The 20,443-nt window shown below is 36.2% G+C and overlaps 1 protein-coding gene across 9 annotated transcripts in view; it reads right to left on the reverse strand.

Annotated features, from left to right (window-relative positions):
- The window catches only part of LOC131800313 (probable G-protein coupled receptor No18), a 33,277-nt gene extending 13,366 nt beyond the window's left edge, over nucleotides 1-19,911 (reverse strand). For 3 of the 9 annotated variants that reach the window (XM_059117995.2, XM_059118002.2, XM_066163979.1), the window contains exons 1-2: nucleotides 5,177-5,289; nucleotides 3,231-3,287 (exon numbers count right to left, since the gene is read on the reverse strand). The gene's annotated coding sequence lies outside the window, so the exon portion shown is untranslated. Of the gene's footprint in view, nucleotides 1-792; nucleotides 1,000-3,230; nucleotides 3,288-5,176; nucleotides 5,290-8,912; nucleotides 8,963-10,590; nucleotides 10,617-13,712; nucleotides 13,764-19,893 lie in introns of those variants that run through there. The other 6 variants (XM_066163981.1, XM_059118000.2, XM_066163980.1 and 3 more) reach the window with 6 other exon arrangements.
- Between the last annotated feature and the right edge of the window lie 532 nt (nucleotides 19,912-20,443).

Genomic DNA, 20,443 nt, shown 5'->3' on the forward strand with positions numbered 1-20,443 from the left:
TCATTTTTGTGGTCATGTGCATATTTTTCCTGTTGCTAAGTGGTGCTAATTATTTGAATTGTATGTGGTTCTCTGATCCTTGTCGTTCTTGAGTGGATTTGAGTCGATGAAGTGAACCGCAATGTACTTTTGTATTCTTTTTTGTGGCTCAACAATGAAGATACAACTGATTGCTTTTCACGTATTGCTTCAATGAAATATTGAGACTGTTTTCGTGCTAACGAAGCATGGAAAAAATGTATGTCTGTTATGTATCGTGGATCGCAAGACGTGATTAAGAAAGAAATTTTCTCGCTTCACATTTCCATCTATGTGCGGGTGCTAAGCTCTGTTGACCTGTCTTTTGGCGTTGTCGAGACAAACTTTAACACATTCTTGAAATTAGTAATTTAACTTAAGAGCTAATGCATCTCAGCTGGAGTGTTTAGGATCCTTTTGTAGTTTGTTTGATATCTCGCTAAAAGGTTATCTGTTAAGGAGTGTCTTAATTCAACAGCAGTGATCTTTTATAAATGCCGTGAGGCTTGTTACGCTTTCATTTACGTTTCTCGCAATGGCCTTCTTAAGCATGTTGCGTGCGATTTGCCCCTTGAAGGCATGGGATTAAATCCAACATGACGTGTAGACATCATTAGGGGCATTTCACACTATAAGACACGAAGGCACCTTCAAATGAAATACACTGTACATTTAAAAGGAAGTTTTCTAGAATCCATCACGTTTCCACCTCATATCTCACTTATACGAAAATCTAAATACCGTTACAATGAAACCTCTCAAGCAGATCCTTACCAGTTCAAATATGGTGTTCTGCATCTGCCCTCAACTTAAGCTTTTTGTTTTACTGATTCAAATCCGCTCCAGCGTAAGTTATCCAGAGCTTTCTTTATATGTTGTGGAACTTTTATCTGTACGTCATAAGGTTTCAAGGAAATTCCTTAGATTCCATCTGATAATTTGCATATCAAGTGTTGTTGCTCTAGTGGGTGAAGTGAATCACCCAAACATCCTTTCCATTGGTGCCAAACTGAATTAAAGTAGAACCAAAACGTTTTGTAATCGCCGTAATCTGTGCGAACACCGCCTAGAATTTCATTGAAACAACCACCGATCACCTTTGGCGTGGAGATCGCTAACTTTCATTGAAGATCAAAAAAAATTACCGAATTTATTTCAATACTTAAGTTAATCTAGAGTAATTTGCAATATCAAGTAAGGTTGAAAAGAATCTGTCCAACGAATGTAGTTGTGAGTATTTGATCTTTTTAATATCAATAAGTTTCCATGTATATTGGCCCTTTAGAAAATTGCAGGTTTGTGATGTTAAGAAATAAAACTAGCATGGTTGAAATTGGGCTGCAAATTGCACAGCCTTTTTCTCTATTTTTCAGTTATCTTCGCCCCAATTTGCAATTATTCAAATGATGAGAAAATTGCTTTTTCCTTAGCAGAAACGAAAAACTTACTGGGTGGTCAGATTGTTGATGAGTGTTCTAAGAAAGGGAAGATGAAGATGAAGAAACTTATGCCCAGGATTATAGCCCCTTAGTTTTTTCTTTTACTTTCACTCTCCCTTATCGAAAACTAAGTATCCATTCAGGTGTTACTCCCGATAAACGACATGACCTGGCATTCCCGAGCATTTTTCGCAAGAAAAATACGAAAAGAACAATCGTAAAAACCTGCTTAACTCTGATCCTTATAGGGAATTTCTCAAGGTGAGGAGTAAAATGCGTAACAATTCAATGAGTTTTTGTGATGTTTATTTCAGATCCCCTACTTCGATTAATAATTAAAATGGTTTCATAAATCCTTCTTATCATTAGATTGTAGAAACTAGGTGTGAAATAAGATCGATCAGTCAGTTTAGTTAAAATTGAACTTTGGAAATTAGTTGAGTCAGATGAAAGAACCGCAGAAATTTACGTAGAAAGAGTGGTGACCAAAAATGTGAGTACATTGAATACAGTAAAGTTAACTTGCTCACAATGTACCTCACTACGGGCTAGTGTACTTCTTGCGTACAGTACACGAATGTGGTCTTGATAATCAAAGACATACATACATATCAGTGGACAGTGGGTTGAAATAAAATGAAATATAAAAGAAAAGAGGCCGTATTTAGACAATGCTTTTGTATAGTTCCAAATGAAAATGTTATGTCTTCTTGGCAAGCACAATCAAAATCTAGATTAAAAAGTTGGCAAGTTATCTAACATTTAAATCTTTGTTATCCTGCCTTGATTCAACTTACGTTTGCAAAGGTTAAATATAGATTTTAATCTTCCTTCATTTCAAGCAATTTTTTTGGAAAACAACATTTTTTCTTGTTTGATTTAGTCAAGACAGGCCTCTTTCGTCAAGCTTTGTAGCAACAGGAGGCTTCGACAGTTTTTAAAGACAGCGATACGAACAAGTTATTATGTTTAGTTCAAGCGAGGAAACATAATTTGTTGAATGAAGTTGAGAGAATGTAATGCTCAAACTGACGTTTAGTATTGACGTATCATTGCAGTCCGTCAATCAGATTTGCCGAAATGGAAATTTGACGCATTATTGAACACTGCTTCAGAATTCTCTGTATTCACAAAACATTTTCAAAACTCAGAGTGTCGTTTCGTCAGCTTTTTTACAGTTTAATTTACTCATGTACTATATTTCGTTTAAAATTGTAATCGAAATAAATTTTGTTATCATTTAAAGACAAGGACAAATTTTATCTTAATTAAAACGAGAACATAAGGCACACAATATTTTTAAAATTTATTATTTCTTTTTGCGTTTTAAACGTTCACAGGACGAAAATATGAATACCTTCCATTTTAATCCTTTTATTTTCGAGGTGAGGCGTGCGATCAAATCTTGGTCTAATATCATATGCAAATTTCAGCTATCTTTCATTGTTTAATGAAATTTTCTCAGAGTTTCAAACTTCATAATCACTTAATTTGACACTGCCCTGAAACGTCAAGTATCTCTCGATGAAATCCAAAATCTGGCATTCAAGGTTTTTAGGTTATAGCAGGAGCTCATGGTTATAAGTATTCCCTACAATTGTCAATTAATCATTGAAAGCCGTTTGAAATAATCATAGACCAAGAAATTAACTTTACTTTAATCTCAAAGTTAGAAAGAAAAATAACTGCGTCCTTAAATATTGTATTTGTATTCGATGCCTTCAACATATAATTTTTAGTTAATTTTGGAGTTTTTTTGGGAGATGCACTCACCTTTTTCAAATATGATTTCCTTTCCCTGTGGTTCGGTCGCGGTTACTTGCGAATTACCTAGTAAAAACACAAGCCATGACATGAATAATGAATCATGACAGGGCGTTTTATATCTCATTCCCTCGTAGGAGAACCTCATAGGTGAGTTTGAAAGACTCCCTACCGACTTTTTCATATCTAAAAAATATGTCTTTGTTGCTACTGCAAGAGAAATTACAATTATGTTTTTTCGACTTGCAATAGCGTTTTGCTGCCAAGTGACATTCGTGGATTAATTAGTACATGCTATGATACATTATTTTCCTATACATCGTTTTGAATACAAACTTTATTTGAAGGAAAACAACATATTGCATATTTTGAGACCCTAACTTAAAAAGTTCTAGTCCAGAATGGGTGTGAAACAATATACTCATCGTAACAATTTCTTAATAAATTTTACGTAGTTTCAGTAGAACAATGAAAATATCTTACATGAGATTACAAAATAAGTAATATCTTGATTGTTTATTCTGACATGATATGAATTTTTAAGTGTTCCGTCTTACAGTTTCTGTTTTACTTTGTGGACATAACATCTATCTGATAATATTTTTGATCAGTTCTTGGGGGGGGGGGGGAGAAGAGTGGGTCGGAATTCTTGGAGGATGGGAAAAATTGAAAAAGTTCAAACTCTTCAAATTTTGTTATTACAATTTCCACGTAATAGGTTGCAGTGCGCTTTTACCTGGCACATTTTGGGACTCTTATCATTTATATCGATAGAGCTCTTTTTGAAATGTGATGATTTTGAGATCTCAGATCTCAAGCCAAACTAAATCGAGTTAAAACAACACCTATCGAAAACATGTGTCATAGTACACGTATATATTGCACTTCGATCCTTTAAGCTCTCTTAATTTCCTCACGGTTCAAACACAATTTGCAGCAAATTCTCTTAACTGATTTGCAGGGAGAGACTGCATAGCTGCGATATTAGTAAGGAAGAATTATTTTTGAGATCTGAGGGGCTTGGAATAACATGGAATACCCAAACAGTGTTTGGCCATGCCACCACTTACTCTCGCTGAACTACTACAGTGACCCGAGCCATTCTGTACAAATCTCTGCCAGCGCTGTAAATATTTTTCGGTTAGTGATTTTCTAGGTCGTTGAAAGACCACTTCACGAATCTCGTCATGTAAAACATAGCCTAAATCTTTTTTTCTCGATCGTAAAATGCTGGTCTCAGGAAAACCGAAAAAATAACATCGAAAACTTCGCTATATATTAGGATTGTGGCATTTTCCTTAACCCAGTGGAAGAACAAGGCTTTTAATTCGTTACAAAATAAGCTCTCTAAAAAAATACAATATATTTGTGAACGCCAAGCAAAAAACGAGACGCCAAAAAAAGCCATTTTCTTCGAGGCGATTTCAGTGTTGTTAAGTTGATACGATCTTCTAAAACATTGTGATCAGTAATCCTTCAGTACCGGTTGTAAGCAATTGTGAAACCAACGTACATCGATCGTTCCGACTTTAATCGTAATACACTCGAAGAACGATCGACGTCGAGCTATTTATCGATTGATTTGAAAGTGGAACAATCAGACTTGGAATTATCTCTCCATAGAACGAAGTGACCGGATTCCAATATAACTAACACAGGTAATGGACCCGTAAAGACTTTCCCGTTTCGGTAACGACTAACATAGAATGCGTACTACAACTCTATCAAAAGTTCGTTGAATACCCCTAGAGTAATTCCTTGCTTATGCCATTAGGCCATGTGGATTGGAAGGAACTCCGTGTGCTAATAAATCATATTTTGCGACAACTGCGTAATCTATTTTTGAACGATTGATAACTGGCAAGGAAGATCTAAGTTTCTTGTTCTACTTAGCTTTGCAGATATCTATGTAAATGTTGTTCCTACAATGAACAGTTACCGATTTACAAACTTACCATTTCTGATAGATACTCAACTTGAATTACTTTCCATCCCTTGCATATTCTATACAGGGGTAAGGGTGTTGGTATTTAAACTAAGCGAACACGAAATTCGTGACCATTTTGTTTAGTTAACTTTAAGAGAAGTAACCGCAGGGAGATAACGTTTAGTTCATTTTGCGACAATGTCACGGTAAAGTTTTGAGTCAATCACTCAACAATAAACATTTTAAGTATGAGGAAAGAATATTCATCTTTACTTTCCATATTTTTAACCGTTCTGTTAATTTCTTTTAAGTCTCTGAAGCTTCAATGGGGTGTGTACTGTCTGTTTTCGCACGAAAAGTAACTTCTGCGCGTTTTTTCCCAAATCTTGTTTGTTGTCTCGTAGTCTCACTCGACTTTGTTGCCTCAATTGAGCTATTTATACTTTTAGTTAAATAAATATTTATGGAGCCAGTGTAAAGGGAACCCTGCGGATTTAACACAACTAAGACAAAAGGAAAAATTGAACATGTTAGTAAACTGTACTCATGGTGGTTTCAGCCGAGTTATACAAAATATGGAGCCCTTTTGGCTTAGAGGGACAAGGCTCTAGAAGTATTTAATTATTTCCTCAGTTTCTTTGCAATTTGGAACGGTTTTTAATCTTAATGAAGAATTAACAGATTCTCGGTCCAGTTAAAAACTTGGCGAACGTAACTGAGTATCCCAAAATCTGACGTGTGATTAATTTGAGTGTACGAAGGACTTGCTTGGTAAATAATGATAAGTATTCTCCCATGAGAACATTCAATCGCCGTTGATATACTTCTTTGCATCAAAGAGGCACTACGTTACGGTATATGGGCAAACGGATGAGCCGATCAGACCAAAGCAAGTCGATGTTAACAATGCATGTTTACTTTTTTGGTTTTCAGGAGATTTAAGTGATTTGTGGTCTGAAGCATTGTTCTGTCCTGTTCACCGAGTTCGAAAGCTTTTTTTGCTTGTGTAAATCATTAGCCTTGCACTTCAAAACCAGCTTCTCTGTTTGGAAAATATTATGTCTTCCGAGATTCTTACTAGGATACCCAATAATTTAAGTTTTTAAAAAGCACTTTTTCACGTTCAGAGTTCATAAGATACTTTGTTTATTTCTTACAGTAGTCTCGTTAGATGTGTTTCAGAGATAGGCCGTGTGATTTTGTGAAGTTCAAGGGCGTTGAGCACCAAAAAAAAATTCCAAACCTTATGGTCATAGAAAATTAACGTAATTAATATAACCGGTATCGGAGCAATTGTACGTGATATATACTGCAGTTTTCTTTTAACTGGTACTTCCCTGCGGGAGAAATTTCTAGAGGGTGCATTACTTTTCAACAGTTAATGTCAGGTTCGACTTCGCCGCTGTTCCTGTGCTATTAATTCTTATCTAGATATCATTATTCTTTCTAGATTTGACGTAGTGACGTTGTCGAAATTCTGCTGGTGATTCCCTGCAGTAGCGTTTTATTTGTTTTCAAATTTACCTCCCATGTAGCGCTTTGAAAACGTTTGACGTAAATGTAATCTTGCTATCATATTAACCTTGGTATCTATTTAACCTTGCCATTCTAATCTTTGACAAAGAAGTAAATAATTAATTTCATCGCTTTTCTGTTGGAAAAATTCATTTTCTGCTTATCTCTTCCATGACCTAAATTAGTAAATAAGGGCAACACTGCAAAGTGTCTACGTTCTTGTGGAAAGGTCCTCTAGTCAGTAAACTCTTTTTGTTTTTAAATACGGAAGGAGTAGGCCAGAAACCATGAGATTTTCTCTCCACTACTCAAAATGTTATGAACAACATTCAGCATAGGAAGGCCTTTCTACCCTTGATCGGGTTTATTTTAGACATCGTTGGCATTGGCATGGGTTTTTTTTTTAAATTTATTTACTTATTTTTTTTTTCGGGTGGGGCTGCTTTTATGGATCTTGACAAGTACGTTGAAAGAAATTTCTTATCAGTTTTCAGTCGCCTTCATTCAGCTTACGTTTATCTACCTCTACAGTTCGAATCTAGACATAAGAATGACAGGTACCCTAAATTGCCGACAGGTCTATCTCATAAAAGTATCAAGTTTTTTAAAGCTTAGTAGATAGCTAACGTGGTACTGAAGCAATAATAATTATCCAAAATCTGGTATTCTGGTGCACAGGCACTTCAGTGAGTTAGAGCAGCAGACATAAAAAGAATTTCCATACCAATCACCTTTTTCGGTTCCAAAGAGAACTCTTTTTTAGCCTTTGAACTGTGGTAGGATTGGGAGTCACGAGGAAATCAGATCTCTCTCTTTCATGTACCTGCCAATAGGTGTGCTCTCTCAAGTTCCATAAGCTATAGAAGATCGGATTACACATGTTTTGCAGTAATCTTGTCCACCAATGTAACATGCATAGAAGGTACATAAGAATGACAGGTACCCTAAATTGCCGACAGGTCTATCTCGTAAAGGTATCAAGTTTTGTAAAGCTAAATAGATAGCTAACGTGGTACTGAAGCAGTAATATTTATCCAACATCGACAGCTAATGACACAGATTTGAGTTATGTCATGAATGTAAACTAAGAGGAATCGTTCATCTGGATTTCTGACACTGATTTCGACTCCTGGAAACCTCTGCTCAGTGCTTTTCTTCCAATCGTGAATGTTGATCTTTCTCATTTCATCAAAATTTCTTTAGTCCCAGAGCAGTTGGTTTTGTAGAGAATGCTCGGCCACAGCAATTACATACTAGATTAAAACTACAATAAAAAGTAACCAAGACGCGTAAACGCGATATACGAATGTTTGTCTATTGTCAATTCTAGATTAAAGCGTATTCCGCGTTTTCGCGTCTTTTTCGTTGACACAGTTATAGGCATAGTTTTTGAGCTGATAGACAAAGGCAGATGGATTTGGAAATCGAAGGGGCAGCATTTTATTGCCGAAGAGCCTATAGCTTTATTTCTCCCCGGTTTATGGATCGAAAATACAAGGCTGAAAAATCCTATAATATATTTATCTGTAAGAAGTAGAAAGCTTTTAAAGAAAATCACAATTAAAACGTGTTTACTTTGGTAGCTCATATGATTTTAGCGACTTTGCCTGAAAACCTGCTATGAGAGCGGAAGCGGAACTTGACTTTAATTATGCTTTGTTCTAGTGCTTGGAAATAGAAATAAGCTTTGACGAATCGAGAAGGTATTATGAGAGTCCCGCTGTGTGTACGATCTGACGTAAACTTCGAAAAGCGTTTTCGGCATCATTCGAAAACGAAAATTGCGAGCAATGAAGATGCTCTTTTCGTGTCGTGTACCTAAACAGTTGAGGCTATAGTTGATAGTATTCATGTTTTGAGCAAATAGTGCTGAAGATTAGGAAGTCCACAGATGATTAAAATTTAACGTCTTAAGACTCTGACTTCAGCTGTTAACACAAGATGACAAATGGTAATTTGCACAAGCAGAGACAAAGGAATAGAAATAAAGCTCTATTAAAATTTACCTCAAATCATATGAAGTTAATTTTCTTTTTTGTCTGTAGTTGAATTTTTTATACGAATATAACCTTACATTGAACGTAACCATCTTTTATTTTTTTTTTAATTGCATTTTAGCGCATACCTTCTCCCATCGTTTTTTTTTTAAACAAAATTGATATTGGTTTTCATCAGTGCAAATTAAAACCATTTTTTCCAGTTTCTACTTTCACCTCAATTACGAGAACATTTCTTTGTTGTTAACAAACCTCTCAGTCGATAGATCTACGACTTGGTTTCTTTGTGATCTCTGAGACCTTAGTTCATCTGCACGTAAAAGTAGTGGGGCCCCGTTTGTATAAAAGGTTGATATGTCTCCGATTCTTGAGCCAACGCAATTTGAAATTGTCTTCTTATTTCCGCTTTGCGTGCTCTGCAAACGTTGGTACGTTAAACTGCGCGTGCGTCAGCTTTTAGCAAGCCTCAGTGACAATTCAAGTTGCATCAGTGTTTCAGAAACTCGTTGTTTCATCATGCAACAAAGCAGTAACCCTCATTTCCAATCGGAGTCTCAGTTTTCAAAAGCGGTTGGCTTTTTTAAATGTTTTCTTTAGGAATTATAAGCCGACACTACCCACTAATTGCGGGGTTACTGTGAAACTTCTTTCGAATGGTGTAAGGGGCTTAATTAATGTCTCGTAAATTTCAGGGTAATTGCACCGAGGAAGCCTCATTTCCAGCAACCTATACTAACTTTTCACCCCAGCGTTATCGAGTGTCAGTGTAGTAATGCAAATTTGTCGGCTTTCGTCAACTTCTACGTAAAATACATCTTTCGTACCACAAAAGTAATTTTTTTTTCATGTTCCTTTGTTCAGTTACGCGCTGAAAAGATAATAGTTGTCAGGTAAATAAAGTAGCCATGGTGTCGACGGTACTTTAGTTCGAATCCTCGAATGCATATTTTCCTACAAGATGACTCCGGGAAGCTTTAGTTTATTTGCATTACATCTTCAGTATAAATTGAGTAACTTTGACTTATCCCACATTGAGTGCCTATGGGGTTAATGGAGCCAATGCTTTCAAATTTCACGTTGGTACAACCATGGGCTTAATATTCTTGAAACCAACTTATCAATAATTCTTAGCTGCGACAATTGAAACGAATATCTCATTTAGTCATTCTTGACGTGTTTGAAAAGGAAGCGTTTCTCTTTAACGATATTCAAATACAGCTATTCGGTTTTTCAGAGAGGTTTGAAGTGGTTAGCTACGTGCGTTGTTGAAGTTGGAGACACATCAGTGATATATATCCCAATGTACATGGTTAGCGGTCAGCACTACCAACGGTTGTCAATGTTTGCTGATTTTCGACTTCTTTTGACAATCTTAGCTATAGGCCGCCATGAGGGTCCACGGAAAGAAATCCTTTTGTAAGCCGACTGGGTGATCTATATTAGTGGAACTTCAGAAATCGAGATCAGCTTGTTGGCTACCGGTAACAAATGCCGTCTTGTTCGGGAGTATAACATTCAAAATTTTGATTGAAAAATATATGTCATTTTTTATTCTAAATTTTCAATTTTGTGTATCATACGAACATTTTTAATTTTGAAAAATAAATTTTTTTCTTTTAGTTGGAACTGAAAACTTGATGAACTGATTTTTTATCACAAACTTACCTATCGAAGGTGCTCTCCGCCTCTAAAAATAAACAATTTGATGTCTTTTCCTCTTCAGTTTAAGAGCTCTTTTACGTTAAGCTTTTAATGAATCTTTTCTTTCAATAAATACGCCCATTAAAAGTGTGTTAATTACGCCGTTGCCCCTCTAATGGGTTCTTTCATACGATTGTGTAACTCTTTGTACTTGATTTTCAAGGAGTGCATGCAAGCCGATTTCTTGGGTTTTAACAGCTATTGAAGGGTTTTTTTTATTATTTCTTACCGGTGATATCTTATCCAGACTTCCTCATACAATCTCAACGTCTAGAAGCACAAAAGTACAAAATTATAATGAACTTTTCATGATTGTATCCTTCAACTGAGTTTATGCTTATGGTGAGATACTTTTGCTCTTACCCTTTCCTTCCCTAACCTAATCAGTGGTAAGTTTCTCCCCACAATATCAAGACATAAAGACTGAAGTAAATGGATCTACAGAAATGAGGAATTTTGCAAAAGGAGGATGTCGGATCGATCTAAAAACCCCAATCACCATACAAGTAACTGCATGGCATGCACTATGAAGAATGGATATGAGTGGGAACCTCTCACCTGAAGATGCATATCCATATATTCTAAAGAAGACTAAATTGATTTCAGCATTTTATTCAAGACTAAAACACTAGATAAGAATCTTGGGCCCAACTGCTTACATTTACGAAGACTTTTTAATTACATTAAGCGAAAGCTGTCAAAATTGAATTTCCATACCCTGCTTTCCTTTCAAGTTGCAATTATCCATTACTTTCTGTTTGAAAATGTCAAGCGCAGCTCGTGATAGTGTGAAAAAGGATTTTAAAATATCAATCAAACAACTTAAATGACTCAACGATTTCAGATTTTGCCCTTTTAAAAGCGTAATATCTGATATCAATCATACTCGAAGGCAAGGACAGGAAATTTTACTCTCGAATTATATCTCACTGCCTTTTGAGATCACTTTACCGTGACAGAGCAATCCAAGCGAATAAAAATTTACCTGCAATTTTACAGAGTCGAGAAGAAAACCTAACTGAACTAGTAGATACATACAGTGCAATGCTTTCGTCTATAGATAGATTACTATAGATTACGTGGCAAAGGTTGAAATATTCTCTCAGGAGAACCTCGTAGTGGTGAATAGAATTCTAGCACAGCGCGCTTATTCCTGATCTGTATTCGAAATCGTAAGCCAAGTTGTTGTTTGGGTTGAGTAGTTGAGTTATTATTGATAATAAACGAGACATATTAAAAAGATTTATTGGTACATGGAAATTCTTTAAAACTCGATTCAAGCGAGGGCAGAGCAATTTATTCTGTTTGTATGCTCCCCTAGTTCATTATCTTTAAGAGCTATTTTGTTTCTCAAATTGTGCTCGCGAATAATCTTTCCAGATCGATAAATACTTCGGTTTACCGGGGCGATTAAATGATAAGATTTTTTAACGTTTGAAGTCCTTAAATGGGATGTTAATGTCATTTTTGTCATTAAAAAAACTACTCGTTCAGTATGGTAAGTGGGAGAAAATAAACTCTGGCTATATGATCTGAACTTTATAGGCACATGATTAATTTCGGACGGTTCACGAAAATGCATGGAAAATGTGATGGTCGTCTGCAATCTCTGCTCCATGTTCGTTTTGTTTCAATTTGCGTTTTAGCGAAAATCCTGAATTTATTTAGTACAGCATGACACTTAAAATTTACTTTCCTAGGTTAATTGTCCAACGACAAGAGCCTTCTAGCCAGTGGAAGAAAAGATAACGAAAATTTTTATTGTAAACTTTGACAATAGAGCAAGGGACATGTCTTTCAGATGATTGTGATGGAAATTTTGAAGGTTATGAAATGACTAATGGTGGCGTACACTGGGAGAACTTGAAAGACAGAAAATTAATGACCTGTTTATTTACACATGTTTTTCCGATCTTTTACCAAGTCAAATATCAAGGCCTTTTAATTAAGAGGTAATACTTCTGATGTGCACCGAAAAAAAAAAACAAAACTACCTCATTTTGATTTAAAGATTTCGTGACGATTTTCAATCCTTCCAACATGAAACCTTTTCGTATCGAGGTTGATCAGAACGGCCAAAATAGTTGATTCCCTATTTTGTAAATTTCCAAACAAAATGTGAATTTCTACTGCACACAAGTTGTCTGCAGTAGTGCTTGCTGCCGCCAGGAGTAATTACCTAGAAATTTTACTTCCATGAACACTGACTGAAAGTCAGAACCTAGTCATTTACATAGAAATGTTGAAATTTTGCGTCAGTTTTGCTTTATATTCGTTTTTAATTGTGGATAGATAAATTATTAATACTTTACCGTATTTTCGAGGAAGATTGTCTTCACCGTGAATGTCCCGAATGTTACAGCTCTAACAATGTCTGCTACAAATCAATTTCTGCGAAATTTCCTTTTGTACAACATTTATCTCTTGTTTAAACAATGAGGTTCAATTCAGCTGCTGACTCGTCTGCCATTTTTTAAATATTCATGCAAGGATTGGTCACCCTTTATTGATTAGCTACAATGGAGATCCTTAACGACATAAACATGGTTTTTGCTCGAAACGAATGAATCATTTCGCATCATGTCTCTAAGAGGGATTTGCCTCTTTTAAGCCTTTTAGCGTAAGGCGAGCAAATTTTTGCAAGTCATTCTCAATTTGAGGGCCAAAAACGCAATGGAAAGGCGAAAGGGAATGTATGCTGTTTAGGTTTTTCACCGCATATTTAATGAAAGGTGCCGACAACAAAATAATTTCGGAAGAGGGGAAATTTCCATCGTGTTATCCTTAATCATCGAACATTGTCATGCAGAAAAATACCAACAACAACCTCTGATTTATCGTTAACGAGGTACCCTGGAATTCTTCAATTTTAAAATATTACGAAAAACATGTCTACAAATAACATTTACTGAATGTTCTGATCACGTCGTCTTTTCGCATAGCTTTGCGAATACGAAACGTGATTCACGTTGCTTAGGCGGTTTTTAAATTCATTAACTCAGATTGTATTATTTGTGGCCTTCAAAGTCATGATATTTTACAAAATTCTATTTATTTCCTTTGGTTTGTACTATTAAGAAGAACTTAATTCGTTTTAGTCTTGAGAAGCTATGATGGTGCTCCATCATTGAATATAGGAAGAAATAAGAATTTTTAGTGGAATATTATTTTTTTGACCTAAGTGTCTGTTTTCAGTACTTTGCAGAGGCGGTAAAAGGTGTAACAAGCGGTTATAAAATTATATGAATGGAAAGATTGTTTTAACCTTTTTTGGTTTCCATGCAAATAAAAAAAACCACATTTTTTTATGTTTTGCCGCACAAGAAGTATTTCGAACGATTTCTTACATACCTTGATAAATAGTAGACTTGGTTTGACAACTCGGAAAGCATTCAACAGAACTACGTGTTTTCCCTGATTCAGTGCCAAGAAGTAAAATGTTAACGACAAATGCAAAGGTGCCTTCTTTTCTTATAAGGAAATTTCTTTTCCATATTGACATAGGAGACTGCAATTCTTGGCTTTGAAAAGAAGAATAACTTTGTACTGGCAACCCGGCACCGCATTCATATTGAAATTAGGATATATATAAATATATGGCTATTCTGGAACAAATTTGAACGAATTTAAGTTAATTAACAGCCTTGCGTTCTCGCTTGTCTCATGTTTTCTTATAATTAAAACCGGCGACGTTTTTTAATTGAATCGTCCTCATCGAAGAGGATAAAATGAGAGAACATCCTGGATAGGTTACCTTTAATTTGCCTTTCTCCCACCCAGCGCGCAAAAAGATATCGAAACTCTATGATTTCATCTGTATTACTTTATATTTTTTTCTGGTGTCAATTCCTTGAAGATGACTGGAAACACATCAGATAGTCTTCATGATGACGTGGGACTCTCGTCGAAGCTCGAGTTGAGTCCCCAAGTCTCCAGAACCGGTGAAGAGAGTAGCAAGTAAGCTACCTTGTTTTTGGTCGATGTTATTTGTTTAAAAATAAGCCAATTTAAAAACACTCGCATCAAAATACCTCTGACTTTTTGTGTTTTACCATTAGCCATTTAACCTACTCTCACATAGATATCCCTTTCCTTTTTGTTTTTTATGTTTTACTGGTTCTAAATTTACTTTCGCACGCATATAAATTAAGTACACTTTTCACTCGGTATCAACGCTTTATTTTTTTTCATTTCCGTACTCTTTTGGAAGAGGAAGTACTTATTCTTGAGAGCCACTTAAGTTGATTTGATCACTCGAATAACTGTGAAGAACTCTCTTTTGAATACTAGCGATATAATTGGCTTCAGCAATTTTTGTATCGATGAAATGGTAACTTTTAGGTCGGAAGGTTTAACTCTCGTTGTGAATGGGTTAAATTATTTTTCCTTTTTTGGCCGAGTTTATCAATTTCTGCGATATCGTTTATCAGCAAAAGAAAAAAAAAAAGTTGACCTTTAACTCTTATCACCAGGTTAAGGTTCTACCAAATTCATTTTCCTTCACATCACAAATATCTTTCGTGGCAGATGTTTGGCGAGAAACAGCGAGTAACAAGCACACGAGAGGGTAGACACGCGTGGCCTTCCGCTCACGCGTGCTGGTCTAAATTACGCGCGCCTGGCTAGCCATTTGCCAAACAGTTGCATCAATACTCAGATCCTTCAAGTGACAACATAATGCAGAAGAAAGTCACATGAGCCAAGTCTAATAATCACCGTCGCCCACCCGAGTCTAACATAGCTCGACGATGTGGCATGCAAAGTACTTATCGAAAGCTTGAAGGTCCGACTCCTGTTGAATGAAATTTAACTTTTTTTTCTGAGTATGCTTGTGCCGTTTACCGTAAAACGGAGTCTTTGACTGCAGTCCGCACTGGGCTTAAGAACACTATCTTGACCCCACAAGTTACTTGTTATATTCATCTTCGCATCCATCACATGTTAAGAATTCTATGCCTTTTTCGCAGTTACTCAGACTTCGTCGTTTATGAAGTGACGACTCTGATTTTTCCAAAAAATCAGAGGCAATGTGCCAGTTTTTCGTTAAACGTCGTTATCCTGTTTCTGTCGTTCAAGTCGGCCACCACCGCGCCCAACAAATTGATCGACAGTCAGCACTACAAACGATACAGAAGGAAAATACCGATCGCACTCCATTCACTCTCGCATTTCACCCTCACAACCACGCAGTTAAATCTATCCTTATTGAAAACTTTAAATTACTTCAAAACGATTCAGAGACAGGTACTATCTTTTCGTGATCTCCACCAATTTCATTCAAAAGCGACAAAAACATTGGCAATATTTTGGTCAGAAGTTCATTACAAACTAATGACCAACCTGAAGTTTTCAAATGCACTCGCACACGATGCAAAACCTGTCCTGCCAGCTCCACCCTCTCCACTGTCCCGTCCCAGGTCCCCCGAATGGCGTTGCATTGCGTGCTCGGAAACAAGTTTTCAGTCAATTAGACTAATTCATTTTCTCAGACTGCCAGTTTAGACGAACATTGGGCGAAAAAATGACTCTAAAGCGATTATATTTTTTAACCTAGAGACCTCTTTATCAGTGCTGTGAAAGAGTCTTCAACCCATGGCTGTTAGTGACGAACGGCTAAAGCATTGATATACAAGACACCCTAAAAGCGTTTCACGGTTAATATTGCGAGGCCTTTTTGCGACGTTTGGTAGTGACGTTTATATGTTACATCGTTGACAGCTCAAACCTATAATCCTACTGAGAACCACTTTAAAAGAGAAACCGCTAAGTGGATCTCGAACTTACGAAGTTCAGGTTACAAGTTCACTGCTATACAAGGAACTTGCATACAATACAATACAATACAATTAGATAGTATTTATCTACTCAACCCTTTTATTATCGGTAGTTACCTGTGGGTATTGAGCCTAGTATGTCCAGTAAGACGAAAATATCTCCCACTATAATGTGATGTGGCACGCCACAGTTTGAGTATTCGTAAGGCCATTAAGTGGTTTTTGGAATTAAAACACCGTTCATATAAACTGACCCCAAACAATGGTTTTGGGAGCACCCTTGTGCTTGAAAATGCCTGCCCCTTAACGCATAGAGATGAACCACCAAGGAAAAATTATTTTCCTTGCCTTGTAGTTGTGCGACACAACATAAATCAGTAAACATTCAACGTTTACTTTCTTAGGTCGCTCGCTTTTGGTTAAGTTAGAATTAAAACTATCGCGTGTATGATTTACCTTTTGTTTAGCGACACAGCTGCGTCACAGACCTACGACACAGACCGTCTTCAGTTGAAACATTTCTCTGGTGTTGCCTCAAGTATTTGGAACATGTGGTATACTTTACAATATCGGACTGTTGAAGTCAGTTTTACCCGCTAACGTTGAAAGCCAGGAAGTCCTCCTTTCCTACTTCCCACTGTTATTTAAGGTCAGCCAAATAGGATCTTCTTCGTCTCAACGTGACGTCAGTGTCTTATGCGGTTTTCATTCGCATTGATTATATCTTGTTAGCTTAGCAGTATCCAGCTGTTCAGAACAATTCTTTTTTTTATTTTCGCTTCCTGTGACGTTCGATACCAAATTAGCACGTCCTATGTCTGCAGTGAACCGCGATTGTCTATGATATGTGTAGTTTGCACTGATGATTACAAGAGTAAAGACGGACGTCTTATTTGACTTGTCAAAAATAACGTTCATTAACTGGCTGTTTTTAAGTGCACTGGAAGGTTCCAGAAAACTCCAATCGTTTTTTTTATCTGTAGAGGACAATCCGTCAAAAGAAAAAAAATTTGCTTGAAAGAAACTTGTACATGTGGCCAACATTTCATCAGTCTTCTCGTTTTCTTACAGTTTCCCGCAGGTTTGTTTTTTTATCGAAAAGTAATATACACTTTGCATAAATTCATTTTATCTTGGTTGCTACGGAAAATGTGTAACATGCTCTGTTTTCATCTGAAACAAAAGATTCATTTAGAAGTAATAACGCTAATATGACGACATAAGATGGGGTTTATAAAGAGATTTAGCGGTCAGTTACTGTAGAAAGAGACAACTTCAAGCTAATTATTTATGTTTGCGATTGTATTTCATACAAAACAAGCTTATATTTTCAATTATGTAGGAATTATGGCCCGCCGTTGGTGGTGTTTAGAGATACATCTTTGTTATCTACGATGACCACATCAGCTTTTCGTTCAACTTCAAACATAATTTGCATTATAGTAAGACTAAATTCAAGACTGAATGGTAGATATGTGAAATAAAACCAATAAAAGTGTAGCAGGTGTCAAACGGTGAAAGCAAATTACATATATGTTACCACCAAAGATAGGATTAGATTTAGATTCTTAGAAAATAAACCTTTTTCATGAATTTGATATGCTTGAATACATAAATCTACCTCTTATGAAGTGAAGGTTGGAGAAAAGAAATGATATCCTTTTAATATCCATATTAACGCAGAGACAAAATTCTAACTTTCGTAAAAAATGAAAAATAAAAGCCGGAACGCTTCTTATCCCCGCTAAGTAGCTAATTCTATGGTATGACCTGCATCGGCTCAGCTACACCAAGATAAGAAAGGTTTTCTCGTGCGCTTGTTAATGCTTTTGACGTTGTCATTGTTTATTATTGTCATCGCAAACGCGTCGACGGTTTTAGCGTGACTTAGATAATAAGCCATTTTTAATTTTTTCACTTTTTATTTCGCTGAACAGAGTTGTACGCTTTCGTAGGACTTTGATTGTAACACTTCTATGGTGCACTTTTCTCCTAGTTTTATTGGTGTAAATGGATCACCTCATACGAATGAATAGTAAACTTATCGGATTCGAGTAACCGTATTAGGGAAATGATCGTGTCAGATACCTAGGTGCGCACGACTCGTTTCAAAAGCGCACAACTCTGTCCTTGGAGTGTAAAACAAAAACGCAAAAGACGCTTTTGTCAGTATAAGCTAGCGGTTGTTTTAGCTGAGAAAGGTGATTTTGAACCTCAGTAAGGGGAAAAAAAGAGACATTCGTATGGCTAAAGCATAGTTCATGTTAGGAGAAAATAAATGTCGATCACTTCAAGGAGATGAAGATCGCTAAGGTATGGGGAACCATCAGACCATGAACCATCGTATTACTTATATCATAGGTAGAAATACATGGTCAGAAATTGAGGTCTCTTATCTTATAGTTTGGTTAATCAAAATTACATCATTCGAGGGATTATCTGCAGGTACATTGGTCAATTTAACACTTAAATAATCATTAGGCTGCGAAAAAATTTTCATTAACAATTTACAAATATCTAATATGGCTCGGGAAATCTTCCGAAATAAGTTTTTGTGAAACAATTCTCACTGCATCAGCCAAAGTTATATTTTTATCGCACGCTTTCAGGCAGAATGGATAAGAATTGATTTTCCATAAAGATTTGGATCAATATCAGTATGAAAATATTACTACGCTTATACGCGTCTGAGAAACGTACATAAACATCAAGAGACGTTTCCATAAGCTAGTAATGGCTAGATTTCTCTCATTATCACTCCTAACGTACATTATTCGAGGGATTATCTATACGGCTACTTTAACGCGTTTAATAATCATTTTAACGCGTTTAATAATCATTTAGTTGCAGATTTCTCACAAAGCTATAGGTTCTGGGTTAACACGATGTGAGTTGCTAGTTGACTATTGTGGAAAGGTTTGTTTTCTTTGTAAAGCAAGCAACGAGTTTTCATATCGATTTAAAATAGTATCGATGTTAATAGCGCATAGTATATTTCATACAAGCTTACGTGTCAAGTACACAAATGTATTTTCAACGTGAGTAGATGAAAAAAATGCCTTTTCTCAGTGCTTACGCATTTTAGTGCATTATCATATTAAAAAGCACTTTTATTTGACTGCGGCTTGCTTCCACGCAAACAGATGCGATAAGTGACTTCTACGCTTTTTCTAGTTAATGAATAGGGAATCTGTTTAGAGTGGATATCTCATCAATATGCTAAAAATACTGAAGCCGAGAACGACTAAAGCCGCTTCAATGCTGGTCGGTGCGTGCACTGTGGAACTATATATTTAGTGAGGCCTTCGATCGTTTCGAAAGGAGAACTGATTTTCTTTCGCCTCGTGGTAGTCGTTTTACAAGCGAAAAAAAGAATAATTAATACCCCAACTAAAATGTTTTTGATTTCTCGACTATCAATGCCTGCATATAAAATCGAAGCTAACAAAGTTGTCGTGCATTTTCGATGTCGCAAATCGACAGGCCCGAAATTGAAGTTGCATGCAACACGTAGTGGTGACATAATTTAAACGTGTGGCCCTTTCAGTCCTTTTTAGACAGACATAATCTAAAAAAAACTATTCATTTTGCTCTATGTTTAAGTTTTACTACATTATTTATTTTAAATATTTTTGTCCGTATTGTTACAAACACCAGCATTGTTTGAAAAATACTCCTGTCTATCCCTTTCTAAAGTAATTGATCATTACCTTTAACAATTCCCTAAAAAATGCGTTCAGTTTTTTCCCATCGCTTACCTTTACTCTCTTTGATCCGCTTCTAACAAGGACTCTCAGTTGAATTCTGAAAAGTTACTACATTTTAACAGATTTTGTTTGTGGTTAAATTATTCAACACGTGTACATTAAAGCAGATAGAAATCGAAGATACCTTTCATTTCAAGTCGCTCGCTGAGGATGTTTTAACTGGCGGTCAGCTTTGTTTTGACGAATAAAATGAGTTGGGAATTTTTTTCGCCGTAAAGTGCATTGGAAAACAATTTAGTGAGTGCGTGTTGTAACTTTCGACAGCTGTAAAACCCAGTCGGCTCTATCCATTAAAGTTTGGATAGTTTTAAACATAACCGAGTCTAATCTCAATAAACATGGTATCATGAGGATTTTTTTTTCAAAAGAAATCAAAGATGCAAATCGAACGGCCTGCTATCACCCGCGTAGGGTGGGAATCGGGGTAAGATTTTCATGTGGGGGGTCAGACTTATGGGTGCTACTGACATTTTTGGGGCGCGTAAACGTAATGAATTGCAGCAATTTTTGTCCTTTTTATCTTAGAGCTAACTCTTCCGAC

This window comes from Pocillopora verrucosa, chromosome 3 (assembly GCF_036669915.1).
Source record: "Pocillopora verrucosa isolate sample1 chromosome 3, ASM3666991v2, whole genome shotgun sequence".
NCBI lineage: Eukaryota > Metazoa > Cnidaria > Anthozoa > Scleractinia > Pocilloporidae > Pocillopora > Pocillopora verrucosa.